The 19,005-nt window shown below is 32.0% G+C and overlaps 1 long non-coding RNA gene and 1 other non-coding gene across 2 annotated transcripts in view; both read right to left on the bottom strand.

The window, feature by feature from the left end:
• The window catches only part of LOC135193387 (uncharacterized), a 176,649-nt gene extending 160,878 nt beyond the window's left edge, over positions 1–15,771 (bottom strand). The window contains exons 1-2 of the long non-coding RNA XR_010309205.1: positions 14,894–15,771; positions 1,664–1,763 (exon numbers count right to left, since the gene is read on the bottom strand). This is a non-coding gene — a long non-coding RNA (uncharacterized LOC135193387). The remainder of the gene's footprint in view (positions 1–1,663; positions 1,764–14,893) is intronic.
• A 1,705-nt stretch (positions 15,772–17,476) lies between these two features.
• Positions 17,477–17,548, bottom strand: Trnaa-cgc (transfer RNA alanine (anticodon CGC)). The gene has a single exon. It is a non-coding gene; the product is annotated as a tRNA-Ala (tRNA).
• Positions 17,549–19,005: the final 1,457 nt, after the last annotated feature.

Here is a 19,005-nt window from a genome sequence, read left to right as displayed (position 1 = left end):
CACATATATATGACGACAGCGGTGTCGCCATCTGTCGGTTACGGTATGAACTGTAACGAGCTACAAACTCACCCCTAGACCCGCCCTCTGTGAGGAAAACGCGCAATTTAGACAAACAGGGTTGGTTTCGAAGTAAGCGAATTAAATTTTATAACTGATTAGTAGTTTACTTTTTTCCTATATTTGCAAAAAATTTAATGTTTTTATACGAATATAAATTTGCTTAAAAATAATACGAAGTGTCATTTTATAATTTATGATATAAATAAAAAAGGTAAAACATTTAATATTCGCTCTAAAAGGCGCTATTAATACTCACGATATTTGAACTTATAATATTTTAAACGAGACGTAAGCGTTACGATATCGTCGATATTGAAAAGTGAGGAACATGCGCACTGCATACTTTAATGCATTTCCAACAGCGTCACGCAAATATCATTGTGCGTCGCGACGCTTGATGGATAAGTAGTCACTATATTGAATTCAGAATGAATTTGTAGGCACTTACTTAGAATATAATTTTTAATTTGTTTGTATATTCTTATATAGTTTATTATGATAATAATAATGAAATTACCTTTCACTTTACTATAACAGAGTAGATATTATATATTACACAGATTCATTTTAGATAATTTATATACAATATAGTTAGAGTCGCAATACATAAGAGCTAAAAAAAAAAAAACAAAAGGAACCAACTCTATTATCTTGGTGTGCGTGACAGCTATGCTTGACATTCACCAAACGTCATACTTTACTAGTGTGCGTGTATTAGGGACTAACGGTTGGCTGGTATTTTATCATCTCGTTCTCAGCTTTAACAGTCTATCCAGACACATAAATTATCAAAGAACAATTATTGACATTGAACAATGGCGATTTGTTATGATACACACAATAATTTAGGTACCTACATAAAAATATACAAAAGTTATTTAATAACAATTTTACTAATTACTATTAACTAAGATTAACTTATTCCAATTTCACTTACTTCAACTATCGAGGATTGATCGATATTTTTTGAGAAGACTATAGGTTTCATCGTGAATGTGCGGACGCGTCGAAATCACGTCCCCGACTGATTCCTCGATAAATAACCAAAGCGCAACCGGTGTAACAATAATAGTTTACTCATAAAAATGAAAACTGACTAGAATCCGTTTTGATATGAACAGACTCCAATAGAAGCTTATTATGTATTGTAAATATTATTTTTGTTTTAAAGGTCAGTTTTTATTTAACTTGAAATAAAATTTATTAATTTGGTAATAAATGTTTTAGTTATTGTGTGCCTACGTGGGACATAACCCCTTAGTTCCCAAGCTTGGTGACGCTTTGGCGATGTAATATTTAATATTTCTTACAATGTCGACGTCTATGGGCGGTGGTGATCACGTAAGGTACCGGTCTACGGACCTAATAGAATAAAAAATAAAAATCTACAGGTAATTTTATTCTGTATATTCTAAACAGAAGTATAATTATTAAAAGGTTGCTTTGTTTCACATGTCACGCGAAAATAATAGAAACATATTCTTTTTTTCGTAAATAATTCATCATAGAATAATAAAATAAATGTTTATATATCAAAATAAATGATGAAACAAATTCGAAACAACGTTCAAAACTATAAATAGAATAATTGATCACCGACCTTGATACCGGGCGGGGGATGCGGGCCGGGGGAGGACCGCGGATTGGGCAGCTGCAGCAAGTGGCGAATGCTATAACCCTGACGAGATTTTCGTGACATTCTGAAACAAAAATACAATAATAAAAATAAGATACATCAAAATATGATGTTATTTAATTACTTTATCTATGTATTCGAAACCAGTGATTGCATTTTTATCAAGTCAATAACAATTATAATCTTGAGCTTTATAGCTATTTCAGTTTTGAATTGGAGGAAATTACTTTATAAATTATTAGTTAGGATTAAGTTTTCTCGAGAATATTGATTATCTTATATTAGACAGATTTAATTCGATTTCGTTCCAATTCGCAAAAAGGCTTAGATTCTCTGAATAATTTAATTCCAAATTAATTGAAACTACAATATTGAAACACAACTTCAGAGTTTATGTTTGTAATATTATACGGGAATATACAATTCAAATCAGTCAGTACTTTACACTATGCAAGATTAATGAAAGAACGGCAAAATTTCAGTTTTAAAATAAAATATAACCTTTAAGCCTATTTATATAACCGTCGGAAATTCATGCAATATGGGCTAACGACTGCTATTCATAAGAATATGTCAATGTTCAGACTGAAATCGGCTTTTGGAATTTATAGAACTAAATGGGATAACAGGTAAGATCCACTATAATTTTAAAGTAATAATACCTGTACTATTTTAGTGTTTTTGCATTGAAGAAATAGGTGTAACTAATTATGTAATACTTAAACATAAAATGATGACGACAGGCTTTATGAACTTGTAGAACGAGTTCAATATAAACTATTATATATGTATATAGATATTTGCTGAAGTAAAGAGGCTAGCAAGATCTGTCCAGTGATCCTACTACAGCTTAAGTTCCTTTTATGGCAGTGTAATGGTATGATCATTATGATTTTTGATTTAAAGTTGACTCAACCCAGATTTCTGGACAATAACAACCATTTTAATACAATTTTGGTGTGTTGATGTATAGCTGAGTAAAATATACGATATTAAGACCTAACAAGTATTATACACTTACAGGCTATCACGATGAAGCAGAGAATAGCATCGAGAGTGTGTGTCAGAATATATTTATCTACAGGTAGTAAATTGATCTCTTTAAGTACCCCAAAATCTAAATATGAGTCGAGCAGTTCTAAACTCAAATTAAATTTTATTATACCTATTAGTCTCTTTTTTAAGAGATAGCGAAATAACTCTCGGAGAATATATAATGTAATGGCGTTACTACACGAAACATGGCATTTAAAGAAAAATGATAAAAAATCAACTGACTTCGTGTCAATGTACGAACATTTCTAATAAGAAGACGATTTCTCGTTCAAATTTTTTATAAATGTCCTGGAAAAAACTACTAACGATGATGAATTTACGCGAGAGTTAACATTGACGAGGCGTACAAGTCGCACCTTTACTAACCTTCAAAATTCACGAGTAATCTAATTGTCATCACCGAAGATCTACGTTATGCTTTCCCATAGGTCAGTCTGAAGATGAACAAGTCTAAGCTCAGGATTATAAGTAGTCCCTATGAACGAGTTGTTATCATAATCATTTATAATGATACCATATGGTGGTCGGTGACTTTATCAATTTTGAAAGTAACTCTATTAATCGAAAAGCCTAAGTGCAGGAGATACATCAGCTTGTCCTGAGTAAACTTTTTTGGATAGGTGAAAGACGTATTTACATCTAAACTCGTAATAAGTTTAATTTTAACTGCAATGACTTAGCTATTATTTTGATCCAGCTCTTGATTTGATTTGACGTGAATAAAATCGATGTTTATTTTCCTAAAATTAGTGACTATCACCACCAGGGAATGTCTCTGAAGACCCCGAGTGCCACTCTACATCATGGTTTGTCGCACCGAGTCAAAAGTTACGCTAGTCTCGTGGCAGGAGGGTGTTATCTCCCGCCTTTACTACTACCCGGTGCAGGTACTTACCGAAGCAACCATGTCCGGTAAGCACCTGCGTCAGCCTGAATGTGAGTTTACCGTGACTCCGTTCCACTCAGCGACTCAAGTAGGGGCGAATTGCTTCCAGTGTTGCCGGGCCTGCTGATGGGCACCCCAGGTCCTCGTCCCAGCTCCGCAGACCCTGGACGGCCACCACTCGCTCTGGCTTCCACCGGTACACTTTCTGGAGCATTTTCATCTGGAGTGCTCTGGGCGTGTCGCCCGTGAGAAGCATCACCACTGACCACGAAACCGTACGGTAACCACGTATCGCCCTTACAGCTATGACCGTCTGCGGACTGTGCTGAATAGCCCTATTCCGAGCGGTTAGAGTTTCAAGCGACCTATAGGTGCCGGTATGGCGGTACCGGTCCTCCCACGTGGTATAGGAGGAGGCCTAATGCAAAGTTGGACAAAGTGCTGTCCGAAGCTCCATCTTCCATCAAAGATCAGGCCAAGGCGAAGCATATACCTCCTCTGGGTCTTCACCTTAATTACCGTCCCCTGGACGGCAATACATGCCCCTCAAGGTGGCCTCGACGTGAACCGTGGAATAAGAGGGAGAGTTTTAGACATAGAGTCACGCCCAACATTCCAATACGGTCCATCGTAAGCGACTTCAAGGCTTAGGCCAGCGGACCGCCTCTTGGAAATTCTATCGTCTCGCCGATGTGAATGCAGTTTGCGTAGTACAACAACACCATTCCGGGAATGACGTATGCTCGCAGGAGCAATTCAAAGCCGACATTCCACATAATTGAGCCGAGAACCAAATCCTGTGGAACGCCGCAAGACACTTAAAACCTGATAAGTCGCCCATCGCCCTCCTCCTATAGGAACACCTGGTTCCAGAGGTATATATCTCAATAGCCTCCTCGGATAAAAAGGCGCCCAAGATCTGCCCATCTATGATGAGGTCATTTAGATAACAATATTGGTGACCTATATTCATATTGTTTCATGACATAACCAATTAAAGATGATATATGCATTTAACGATGAGTATACATTTTCATGTGCTTCAAAATAGTGCGTTATAAATATAATAGATTAAAAAGCGTAGGTCGTTTATAAGGAATCCTCGGAAGGTCAACAAAAATAGGGCCACGTCAGATTAAGCTGCGCTTAGGATGCTTGTGTGGGCCGTTTAGTAGATCAGCTCGCAATATTATTCTATAACTTAAAATAGAATACTTTTACACAACAAAATTTATATTTTTCTTCATAATAAAATCGTTGTTAATTTTATTTTAGTTCAAAGAATAAGATTAGCTTATATGATGTTTAATTTTTTTTCCATTAACTTTATCAGTCACGGCTTAATGTTAGTTTAAAGTAAGAGTTCAAAAATATCCCACAGAATAGCAAAGCCTTTTCTATTGAGGCGGTAAGGAGCGTATCATCACTCTGTATACTCCTGGTTGGTTGTATTCAAATGTGGTCTTATTTCAAACACATGAAAACTCATTGGATATTACCTACATTTGCACCCATGGATTCGTTATGATCCTCGTCACCTATTTAAGCTCTTTTAGACATAATGATATAGTTTTTTATAAATTACGCTTTTGGTTGAAGTCCAGGCTGAAAAAAAAAGTTTAAGTTTCTGGATTTAAGAAATACATTTTAATCAATATATTTTCACAATCAATTTTCTCAGTTTTTCTTTTTGTCCGTATATTTATTATGTTATCAATATAAACGTTACCGATCGTTGTATACACAAAGAAGTAAATATTTTATAAGAAAAATTCTTAAAAAATCTAACAAACAATTCCTTTCATTTATATTAAATTCATAAAATTTTATAGCAATCAAAGAAATTATTACTTAATAAAAATACTTTTACGTAATATTCTTTGTACGTATAAATTCAGTGAAATAGGTACGCTTGTACTTATTTTCTTTAGAATATATTGGAAGTTTTGCTTTCTTTTCTAGGTTCTCGGAAATAATATATTGCAGTACAACAGAGCGCGTGGAACTTTTCTAAGTACCTATACGAGCTGAAAATAAAATAATGTGAGAAACGTTTAATATAAACATAACTCTTAAATTTAACAATCAAATGTAGATTTTACGAAAATTATACTTTTGTTCAAAGAAGTTTAAAATATAGTTTCAAAAGTCAAATTTACATAAAAAGTAATATTTCTAAATGTCGCACGGCTGGGCATAGTTTTACTTAGGATGAACAACCTTCATCCTAATGTTACTGACTTTAGATATTTCATTGTTTTAATAAATCTCATAACTATATATTACAAATATTTAAGTATCTCAGTTGAGTCATATATATCATAATAATAAAAGATGATTATATTTTCAATATTACAAACAATATATTTGTAAATAAAATTCAAGATTGATTTATTCAAAACGTAATATTTTTTTTAGCTACAAAAAAAAAAGTGTAATCACAGTACAGAATATTCATTATATTTTCCTATCATTACGTTATTATATAAAGTTGAATAGTTTATTTGAGCGCGCTAATCTCAAGACTTAGCCCATTGACTGAAACAAATCTTATAACTACGTATGTACCCGACTGTACATGGTTAGTAATTCTCTTGAGGTGCAATGTATACGCTTTTACAACAGGATGTCAGTAAATGTTCAAAACTTTTCTACTATAAGGTTCTCAAAAACCGTCAATGAACGTTTGTTTATGAAACCATGGGAATGAAATTATCGCCTCCAGGCAGTTTCGAAAGTAAATAATTTATCATCGTTAACACGAATTTAGTACAAAAAAACCCGCAGTTTTCTTCGTCAATTCTTCTCAAGTCTTAGGTGTTTCTTTTCAAGCCGGTGTTGGAATTTTGACATTTAATAGTAATTTGTAATACTTCTATGTTGAATAAATATATTTGAATTTGTATTAGTAATACCTTATGGAGAAGCAGCTAGTTTCAAATAAAAGTATGTTCGTTTGTATTTTAATCACATTACAACATCCGATATTGTTTATTTCTTTGCCGCTGCTACTGCGAATAATTATTTACTTTTATATATCCTCGTGGACTTTTATATAGACATTTTTAAGGTTAACATTTCTTTCATAAAAAAAATTAGTTTATCCTTAATCGTTTCTTTATCTAGCGTTCTTTAGCTAGCGTTTGTCACGAAAGCGCCTGGGACTTGCAATTTTCTCTTTGACTACGTTGATGTAATTAACAAAATGTATACAGTTTACCATCAAAACAAAGTTGTCTTTTCTTTCAGTTTGTTATTCGTAAATCACTTCGATTGAACAAAATATTTTTTTTTTGTGAATTAGTATTTATATTTTCGCTTTCGTGATTTTGTTTGCTGTTTTTTATTTGTGGTATATTTTTATATTACTCTACGAATATGGAAAATTTTACAAAACCCAAAATGATTTATATACAAATAAGATGTACATTTAAATAGATTACAAATAACATAGAATTAATCGTAATAAACTAATATAAAAAAGGCCCTGGTAATGTTTAAACACTTTTTGTAACATAAATTGCAATTTCCATAACATGAACAAGTTCAGAGACTTTAAAATAACCTTTATAAAATAAAGCTGTGATATGCGAGTTAGGATAAAATTTGTACTGACAAGAACCTTCCCACCACCCACAATGTTTGACGTACATAAAATTTAGTAATATTATTTTATGAATAATAAGTAAACTATTCCATGAACTATCTCATTGAACATGGTAGATTATATGTATTATACATGTAAAATTTTTTTTTTTTTTCTTAATATAATTAATTCCGCCATATGTTTCTTTCGAACGAATCATCACAGGGTTAGCTTGGTTGAAGGAAATATTATGACTACCTGAACGGCCACAGTACCCGGACGTCGTCTTGGTGAAAAACTAGTAACTAATAAGTTTAAATTGTTTTATTACACCAAGTCTTAATAAAACACGGGAGTGGCGTATAGCCAGCAAACAATAGTAGCACAAACTTTGTTAAGTAGTTTTGCTCCGTTCAAAGTTTTACTGACTCAGTAATGAGAATGGATTAATTAGACACTCGAGAGGGTAGCAGTGAAAACTAGACTTAAAAACTCTTTAAAGACCAGAAGACCAGTAGAATCTCTTTGCATTTTTATAAATGGTACACTTTAGTTTATTAGTTTAAATGAAACGTAAAATTCGTGTTTCAATGTTTACTTTTCAAATTATCCTTGTGTGATATATTGTGTATTTTGTTATGATTTAAATGCAATTAATAACTTTATCGTAAGTCATTATATCGAATAGTTAAAGAATCATAATTATTGTTACAACGAGTTGTTAAGTTAGTAAGGTGACATTTTAAATAAAATGTCGATATCATATTAACATGAGTATTTTATAAAGCGAGTGTATTTTATTCAAGAGGGCAGAATACTAGGATATCACGCAGTCAAAGGAGGTTTTACAACTGACAATGATTCAGTGGTGACTGAATGAATTTTAATAAAATTTGGCGGAATTGGGAATGCTTGATAGCTAACTCTCGGGCGGGTTAACATATGCTTAGTCTTGAGATTAGCGTGCTTCTAAGTATAATCTAAAAGCGACATTCGTTATGTGAGTTATTATAAGTTAAAAAAATATCATTCATACATGTTATGATTAGAAATGACGTATTTACATGCGGTGCTATTACCTGAAATCTCACTTTGTAACTCAATTGTTAAATATTGATAATTGACTTACAGTGATATATAAATTAAAGGCGATTTAAAATAAATCAAATTGTCAGTCGTCATAGTCATAGTCGATAAATAACGCAAGTGCAACCGACACATTTATAAAATCTGATTTGTAGAACTTTTCTAAAACATCTTACGTCGTATCTTACTTGTGAAATGCTGAAAACTGTTTAACGGTTATATGCAACTTTGATGCGTTTAAATAAAATATTTTTTATGTTTAATGTGACATATCAGTTTCTAACATTTTACGATTGTTTTCTACGGTGCATGTTGAGTTGAATTGATTGAGTTTGTTCTTACAGAGAAGCTCTACGTGCCAAAATTAATTTCGTTAAAAAATATTTGAAATTGGAAATAATTTGAAAAATGGAATGGAACTAGACCTTCATTGATCATATTAAAGATTTCGCCATTGCAGTTGGACGCATAGTCTAATTGGCAGACTTAGGCACTTTATCCAAAAGGTGAAGGTTAAAGTACTAAAAAATAAAACTACCGTATAGTTAGTGTTTTCCTAAATTGATTGATAATTGAGAAGTATAATATGTAGAAAATGAGATCTCGTATGTGTAGAGCTTAGTTTAATTTCTTTTAGATATGGAATGCTTTCTTTTTTATCATGATTGTGTGTTGCTACTTCTGTTTACTTTGTCTTTGAATAAATAAACGGATAGCAGTAATATAATCTATTGTCTGGATTGGTTTTAATGTCAATATATTTTATATATTGCTGTTGTTTCCCTTAAATAAATACGATTTGGTAATGAATTAGTATTTACCCAGAATTGTATACAATTGTCTCAAGTATCTGAAAATAAATTCGATATGAAATAAAATTGAATACGAGTTTCTAGTTTCACTACGGTATCTTGAATAATATTAAAAAAATATGGAAACGAAGGAAAACTTTGAAAAAGATGAAATAAATAAATTTTCCCATTACAGCGTCGATATCCGGAATCTCGTGGAAGTAAAATAAAGCTTATTTTTCTTTATGAAACTACTTTATTTTTTATCACTGCTCGAGGTTATTTGATGTATTATATGCGTGTTCGGTTTGTTTATTTCGAACTCTTATTAGTTTTTTATTGAATACCTCGATGGTCTAGAGGCTAATTATAAGCCCCTTAAGTTAAAACATGGGTTCAAACCCCATGTCTGACTGATAAAAAAAAATCAGTCTTTCTTCTCAGTAACAGCTCGTAGTCTAGAAGATGAAAGTATGTACACTCTCGTGCTTGGAAGCATGGAAAGCCATGGCTCCTACGCCCGACCTATTTTCGGTCGTGTTGTATTTGCCGCCCAATCGGCTTACAGGAGTGAGGGAATAGAGAGTGCGTCTGTGTTTGAGCACTCACTTTTGCACTGTAATAGGCACTGCGTAGTTGGCTGGTCTGCTTTGAGATTGCCGTGGCCGAAATTGGTCAGGAAGACATCAATATCATAGGCATAATTTATGCATACGCAAAGCAACACCAATATATATGAAAAAACGATAAATTTTAGGTATTATCAAAGATTTGGTAAGTTTCCTTATTTAGTATGATGAAGTTAATTTTGCTATTTTTTAAAAAACTGATAATGACAACAATCTTAGTAATTATTGGCCTTTTTCTTATGAACCTTCTTCTTTTGCCATGTCAAATATTTTTCGTAGTGAACAGTTCGTGTTTACTGGATTAATTCGACAACTAATGTCCGAATTATATAAAATATCAATTCTGTTATGTTTTGTATACTACATTTATTATGTTCACACATCTTTTTACCGATTTCCTTCTAACTTTATGCAGTAGAGGTGTTCTTTAAGAATAAACTCGAAACTCACCGCAGAACAGTGTGAAATGTCAGAATATGATATGCGACATTATCTATGAGACATATAAAATTTATAGGCTATACGTATCCGAGTAAGTGTATTACCGTAAGTCGCTTGTCAACATTTCACGAGTGAGACTACTTGACGGGAGTGAATTCTTGTAAAATCGCAGTGCAATTGGTGATTGTATTCCCGCGAAGATTTTGGCATATATCGTATGACGTATCGAACAAAATTGTTTTATCAAATTATATTTATTTTAATACTAAATATATACAAATCTTTTTTTCGTACATTTCTTGGACAAACAAGTCGGGCCTTCGCCATAATAGCAGCCAGATTTATAAACTAGATAGCTAGCAATGTAATCTATCAACGCAAGGAGCGAGTGATAGGAAGCGAGTTTTTAACACCGGTTTTATAGATTTAATGCTCTTAAAATATTTTTGAAGTGACAAAAAAGTTTACAGATAGATTGATCACGTTTCGCATGAGATATAATGAAAATTCATCACAAAATAAGTTCTTTAATACACAAGATTTATATTTGTTATTACGTATTATATATACTCTGTTTTTAAGTGCTGTATATTGTTCATATTATAATAATAAATTATAATTCCGTATTGAAATAGCAGTTCGAAGAAAACCTTTTTACTTTTATCACCAAAAGTCCTCAGAAATACGGTAAAGTTTCCTTACTAAGTACTTTACGAACCCGGTCAAGTGCGCGTTTAGCTTGTTCCCTAACTGTTCTAAAATAAAGCCATGTTCAAATCTTTTATATTTCATTTTAGCACATTTTAACTAATTATTTTTTTTAAATCAATTTCAGTGAATCGTAAAAAGGTACAGTTAATATTAAAATATTAATCGTAACTTTTCAAACGCAATATTTACCTAAATTACAAATTAAATAGATTTTACTAATTATGTTTAATTCTTTTTGATAAGAATTTTATAATAATAAATTAAATATTATTAAAATTGTATGTAATGTATGTAAAACATATTAGTCATAGTATTCGGTTGCCATGAAATATATTTAATTTTAATGCAACGTCATGCACTTATTATTTTTTGAATTTACTGACATTTCACGAGTATTGTCGACAATAACAATATAAAACAAATTAAAATATATAAAATTTACAATTTAATTGGAATGAAATGAACAGCATTTGAAAATTGAAACGATCGTGAAATCTAATGAATTAATTTACTGACGCGGTACATAACAAGAGATGTCAAACAGCTCGGGAGTTGGGGACGCGTAGCTAACTCACATTTAACCGTAACATTGCCTCGTGTGTCGAACTATTGTTTGATAAAATACAAACTTTATATCCTTTCATATAATACAAGCGGAGGTTTCGTTTATCTTTCGATGAACGATTTGTTATACTTTGTTTCCATTAGCGGTCAATGTTTTAATTAGGTAAGCAGACAGGCAAACTAATGTCAAACGTGACTATTACCGTCAAATTACCCAACAGACATCGACACTGTAAAAATATTAAAAATGACAAAACCAATGCCCCATCATCCGTGGAAACTAAGATGTTATGTGCCTGTAGTTACACTGGCTTACCCTTTCCAAATAATTCAGATATTTTTACCTTTATTTTCTTTTTTTTTATTTGGTAGCTACCGTGAAGTATATCTAAGTGTTATGAATAAAAAAAAAACTAAATAGAGCATTATTATGTATCGTTCGCCAAAGCAGTTAAAAAAAGTTATTATGGTCGAATATCGATCCACGAGACTGAATTCACTCTATCACTTAAACTCCTTAATAAAATAAACAATGCTGTTTAATTAATATGAAAATAAAACAACGAAAAAATTACATTTTTATTTATTTCCTTATTTCTTCGAGACATGATATCTGTCTACATCGACGTAACACCCCTAATAACCATAATACAAGCTCTTTAGAAACCTGCCTCGTAAATATTGCAGGAATAATTCTCTGAAATACTCTTCGCAAAATACTTCTATTAAAAACAGTCCAGTATATACGGTATATTTTATCAAAGCGCAAGTACTGAATACCTAATAATATATTTGAATTTTTAAGCTTGATTGAAATATTGACAAATTTGAATATAACTATTTTTGGTCAAAACAAATTATATTTTCATAATCTAATTTCCTCGGAGTACTGCTTATTTCCTATTCACGATCGTGTCCAATAAAATTGGAGCAGTCTGTTTACAGTTGTTTTGTACTGACAATTTACATTAGGCTCGAAGTATACTGACGCATCGCAACGTACGGATTTTGCTTATAATTATGTCATCGTATTTACGTAAACTATTCATTGTTTAAAAACCTGTTTTAATAATATTAATGTTTAGTAGACAAGTCAAGTTTATTCATTTCTAGGGTTGATTAGAATGTTTAATTTGTTCTTTTTAAATTAATGAATATTAATCATATCTTGTACAAGTTTGTAAATAAGCTTCCATTTCTGACTGCTGGCCAAGTTATTTATTTTATGTTCATGATGATTATCGCCAGGGACTCTGTGTAAGTACTTTGGTAGAGCGAACTACGACCTCCAGCCAAGATTAACTGCTTCCATGGACTTTGGCTTTTTATAAAATTCAAATATACAAATTTCACCAGAAAAATAAAAGATTATTATTAGTTTGATGTGCGTGAATATTTTTATTTTCCGTTACACAGACAACACTTTATGTAGTTATAATTTTACTTGATTATTATTATTCATAACTATAAAATAATGATTTTTCTAATAAAACATTAACATAGTTTAAGAAATGTGGATCGTATGTTCAAAGCTTAAGAGACAGTTGCGTCCCCGAGGGCCATTTATTGTTCAATGCGAGTAAAAAGAAACGGGGCAAACATAAAGATACAATCATAAAGTCCCTAGAAAACAAGTTGTACAAACGACTTTCAGCCTTAACCTTGCTAAATTTAAAGTTCAATTTTACACTTAATATAAATCTGACATGTTACTTTTTTAGTAGCAGTTATTAGGGTTTATACAGAAGCTAGTAGTTATTCAGAAAGTCAGACTTGAAACATACATAATTAAATCACAGTCTCATTATTTAGGCATTTCCCGATTCCACTTAAATTGACTATTATCTGTTAAGTTACATTTACGTAATAGTTCTACATCCATGTGAGTTGGTTAGCATAACGTATTCATAACTAAACCGAAGTTTACATTTGACTTAGCTTAGGAAATTACCTGCTAGCAGTAAAATATAATATTGAGATAGTATAGTTTCGAAACATATTCGTACTTGCTATTAGGCAACATCGGAATACAATTATTTTAATATGAGAATTATATATTTTGTTTTATCGATGTTTTAAGTTAATTAATTACTCTTTGTTCAAACAATTCAATCAATATAAGTAATATAATACACAACTACCTATTAACACAGCTGCAAGCAACGCCATTTTGAAGTGCTTATTTCCATTATAACATTGTACTAACTACACTGAAATGTTCTACAAAAGTTCGCGTTTTGCTTCGTGAAGTCCAGAACTTTTAACTTAGCAAAGTACACCAACTCCCCAATTGGTATTACGCGAAAACAACATTTATTACAAGCGCACACAGATTGAATTAGCCCGCGGTAGAATTCCGCTTACAACTTTGTGCAAATAGACCAAGTTCAAGTTATCTGAAAAGTTATTTAACAAAGTTTCATAGCTTTCTTGACTGTTATGGGAGTTTGTACTTTGAGTAGTTGGGATTGGGTTAATTATTGTTTGTAGGACAAAGTTTACTTAGGACCTTTGGCAAGCGAGTCTCGTCTGCGTTATCCCATCGAGAGCCGTGACTGTAGAAAGATTTTCCTTCTCTACAATAGACTGAGACTGAGACCGGTTACTGAAATGACTTTGTAATGGCGTCCTCAATAAAACGATCTTCAATATCGAAGGCTTTTGCCTTATTTATTATCCCAAGAAGTTTTTACCAAATATTTACTTATTTCCATTTATTATCTTTTATGACCTTTCGATCGAAAATTTTCGGATTAGTTTATTCATTGTTACGTAACAATAAATAAAAAAGATGTATATTAATGCAAATAAATATAATCTTTCCATTGAGATGGATAGCTAATCTATTTTTTAAATTACCATTAGTCATTAATAACGTATAAATTATTAATATATTTTTATTAAAAACGAATATGTACGTTATATGATAGAACATAAACCGAGATATTTTATAATAATACATACAAATATATTAAATTAATCAATATTTACTAACGTCAAAACAAGGTTACGTCTTTGTAAACACGATTCAAATTTTCATCCCTACAGCTTATGATTTCCTTGAATATGAAATTATATTTATGAAAACTAAACAAAAGCATTCTTCTAAGTGCTGCGCTAATAATTAAACCATTTTAATCTTAAATAATTTGTATTATAAAGTTTACTATTTAGAATAACACCTTCACGTATACGTAAACTTATGTGTATATCGAAATAAATAAATAACATTATTAAATATTTTAATATGTTGTTTTGTTATTTCCGCTGTAATAAAAACATAGTTGCGCTACTTTTGTCTCAGAAGTTTGTGTATATGAGACTAGAACTCATTTACGCAACCGCGCAAGTATGTTTTACTTGTATTACTTTTCACTGAAACTTTTCCTTTCACAACTTTTGAACTAATGAAAAACTATTCAAACTAAGTTAACTCGTTATCACCTGTCACTTATCAGTCCGTCCGGTCCATAAGCAAGGTCAAGAAGTAATGTTTAGCGTCCTTCTTAGCTCGCTGAAGTAAACATAAATCACAAGAGTATTTTCCGGGAAACGTCACTCGTAATACACTACAAAACAATAAGTAAAATCTTTAAAAACACACTCAAAAGCCGCGTACACTGTGATAAACACGAAAAAACTCCAGTTTCAAGTCAGACAAACGTATATCGACTTACGGCATAACCTCAAAACATCTTACTGACACTCCGCGGCCCACAGGAATTAATAAAAAGTTTCTTTATAAAACAAGTGGGTTGTGAGCATGTTCCAAAATGGCGGAACTTCGCGTTAACTTCGGAACGTAGAGCGACGTGAAGTTGCAGGGTGCGCGTCTCGTGCCGCCCGCGGTACGATTGCGCACTGACTACTAACTTTTCTCATAACAATTCCACGAAAAAACTTGCTAACAGTTAGTTTTTTCTGTGGAAACTTTTTGACACATCTTTTAAAGTGAGAAAAGTTTATGGTTAAGTCATAAAAGTAGTTTTGAGTATATTTAACATAAATTAGCAAATGAGATAGTCGCGTAGAGATCTCAAATCGGACCGCGAGTCGCGTTGTCGACGGGGGTTCGGTCGGGGAAAATCAATAACTTACGGCCGACTCTCTCCGCCGCTCTCCGCGTTTAATCATACACTTTGTGAGCAAAACATTAAAACTTGCTCGTTTGTTTGGCGGAGGGAGACGGCCGTCGTTCGCGGAGCGGTGTAGTCGACGGAGCGGGCAGCGAGGCGACGAATAGAGCGGACAAAGTGTCCAGAGCGAGTATCGGGATGTTTTGCCACTTTCGCGAGTTTACTTAGGATAAAGTTTTGCGAGGTGTTCTTACTGAGAAGTACGAATTTGTACTGCAATATGAGAAAGATTGGCGGCGACCGCGCCCCCTCCTGACTAACATAACTTCGCTGCATTGTTATCGGCCGCCGCAAGATCAAATTAAAAGTTTGTTTAATAACTTGTAAGGCTGTTTATTACGTTCGTGGCCCAGTTTTAAATTACTCCCTTACTCTCTTATTTAACAATAAAATAATTTACGAAAACATATACATATACACCATTTATCAAAGATTTGTTTACTTTTTTTATTTTAAACGTGTAAGTAATGTTTTTGTTAATATACAAATTTGCAGCATAGTCGGATAAAAAAAGAACTTTTGTTTTTACTTTTAAATACTCAAAACTCTAAATCTTAACAAATATTATGTTCTATGTAAAATGACAATAACACTCCGTTTTAAATTGAATTTCGTTGAATTGAAACAAAAAAGAATATCGATCGAAGTCATTTAATTCTTTAAGTAGTGTAAACAAGTTTTGTCTATAAATGTTTTCACATCTCCACACTCCCCAACTCCCCTATTTGACCGACAATAAATAGTCGATTAATCAGTAAACTTGTTTAGGAACAAATATAAATGGAACCCTCTCACCTTGTAGTTTGCAAATGTGTTCGTTGATGCACATATGAATAAATAATACCAGAAAGATCTACAATGACTGGTCTTTTAAAAATCGTTAAACAAATCTATCAACTAGTTGGGAGTTTCGAAGTCAGAGAAGCCAGACTTCTACCCACCCACGGGGGCTGTATTAACAAGTACTTTACGAGATAAATAAAGTTAGCTTATAAGAGACTGTTGACGTTTGTACGGATTTTATGTAAGTTGGAGAGGCTATTATTTATTTTTGTTTCTTTCTGTCGTTAATTTGATAATTTACTCGTAAGTTCTGTATTCGTATCTTTTTTTCACATACAATTTGCAATACGTTACAAATAATAAGCCAACGCTACACAAGATCAGAAAGTTTTCCATTTAATTATTGATTCCATGAAGGGGCAATTAATAAATAGAAATTTCCTTTATAATTTAAGACCGTTGTAAGCTGAATACTTTGTAAGAAGTTTTCGAGGAAAACTAATCAATAGCGAGAATTATAAGCCATGGCTTTCTAAAAATAAAATATCTGTAAGTGAGTTCGTATATATTTCAGTTATTTAAAATGAATGTATTTTAATTCAAAGAGAAGGTCACGGGTTTGAATCTGTGTTTTTTTAATTACTATATTTGGAGTTATAAATATATTTCATGGTTGTGACAGTTAAGATCTACTTGGTGATAGGGCATTGTGTAGTCCGTAGTTTAGGTACGATCCACTCATAATAATATATTTTACCACCAAACAACAATACTTGTTATTGTTGCGTTCTGGTCTGAAGATTGACTGATATCACGGGGAGGGATAAGCAAAGCATGGGCGCAAAGGTTGAGTAGCGAATGTTTATCACTGGTTAAACCTTTAAGACTTTTGTTCCAAAAAGTATAATACAACACTATATAGCAAAACAATATTGGAAGAATCTTCTTCATATGAATCTTCATAAAGAAAATAGTCAAAGTGCTTCGACAATAATTTCAACATTCTCTATATGATTCAAAAGTATTAACAGTGCTAATAAAAAAGTTCATTAAAATATAACGAATGTATATTTAAATGAACTTCCATAAGAGACAGATAAAAAAAATTTGGAGGTGCTGGGATTTGAACCCAGGACTTTCAGCATGCGAAGCAGACACTCTACCACTGAGTTACACCCCCGGATATATTTTAATCTGAAAATAAGAGATTTCTGACTGACTAAAAATTTATGTAACTGTTAAATAAATTGAGGCCTTAATTTTAAACATCGTCAACATTACTATATTAAATTAACTAACCTGAACCAGCCAAAAAATATTAAAAAACACATCACATCACAATCACACGGGAGCAATTTATTAATAAAAATAATTAGAAATGTACTTAGGTTTCGTAAGTTCAAAATATTTTTTACTTTATTATATTTATTAAGAAATATTTTTCTAAAAAAGATGCTAATGAAGATGTTAGATTTAGTACTATTTTTACTAAACTGATTGAGTAAAAGATAAAATATTTTTACATATTAATATCCTACAAAAAAAAATGAACTCTTACAACCTTCCGTCATTGCCATTATTGATGATATCTCAGCTTTAGGTCAGGAATTATATAATTGAAATCACAGGATACAAAATTTTGAATCAATCACACCAATAAATGTTGCTCACAATCATTCAACAACAACATATTATATATAGAACGCCAATTATATCGCTAATGCTGTCAATATATTAAATTACAAACTCTATAAAATTACAGTGTGGTGTCATATAAATGGGCTTTTAACAAATCCTAATAAATAACCAACGGTACAAAATTAGTAAACCTGAAACTTACTCTGTGATCAATGTTAATGGTTAAAATTGCGTATTTACAACCTTAAAAAAAAATCTCTTATAGTAGATGATTCTTTGTCTTGGCGCTTCAAGTCGCAGATGCGAGACGAACAATTTTGGCCTACTAGTTCTGAGACTTTCGAAAAATATTCTTCCATTCACAACTAAAAACTAAAATCTCAAAAAAAAGTCAAAGTTTAAGTGGTTACCAATACCTTCTATATTGGAGGCTACTTGTCCTTTACTATACATATTCTACGATCCCCAAAAAGCATGTTTCCTTAAAGAGAGCTTGACGTTTCTCAGCTCTGAAACTCTTCTTTGCCACCCACCTACACTCCCGAGTTACACTCAATTGTTCAAATTCTTCCACTTAAACGAGTCAAATTGAAATTTTAAATAGAATTCCGTGCGTCGTTAATTTCTCAAGTTGAATCCATATACATATAAAAGTCGTCTGTATTATTATTATTTATTGTCATAATTATTTACTTGTATATTGCATTATTTACGTATTTGTATAGGAATAGGTATGCTTATGTAGTAGTTTGTGTTATTTAAGTTAATTGTGAGGGTACACTCATTGCCCGATTTTATTCTGTACGTTCTTTTAACAGAGGTTGATTGAATTAAATCACATGTAATTTATATTTAACCTTTTATTTTGTAGCATAAGTTTGTAAGTTTTTACTTTATGCATTGAAAAGTAAATCAATAAACGATCTATCTGTGAATGTAAAGCCTAATGAAACTAATGGATTGTTATTCTTTCATAATAGCAACCCGTATTCTGAATAA

This window comes from Vanessa tameamea, chromosome 8 (genome assembly GCF_037043105.1).
Source record: "Vanessa tameamea isolate UH-Manoa-2023 chromosome 8, ilVanTame1 primary haplotype, whole genome shotgun sequence".
Lineage (NCBI taxonomy): Eukaryota > Metazoa > Arthropoda > Insecta > Lepidoptera > Nymphalidae > Vanessa > Vanessa tameamea.
Note: the sequence above shows the minus strand (reverse complement) of the source record. Positions and strands in the feature narration are given on the sequence as shown.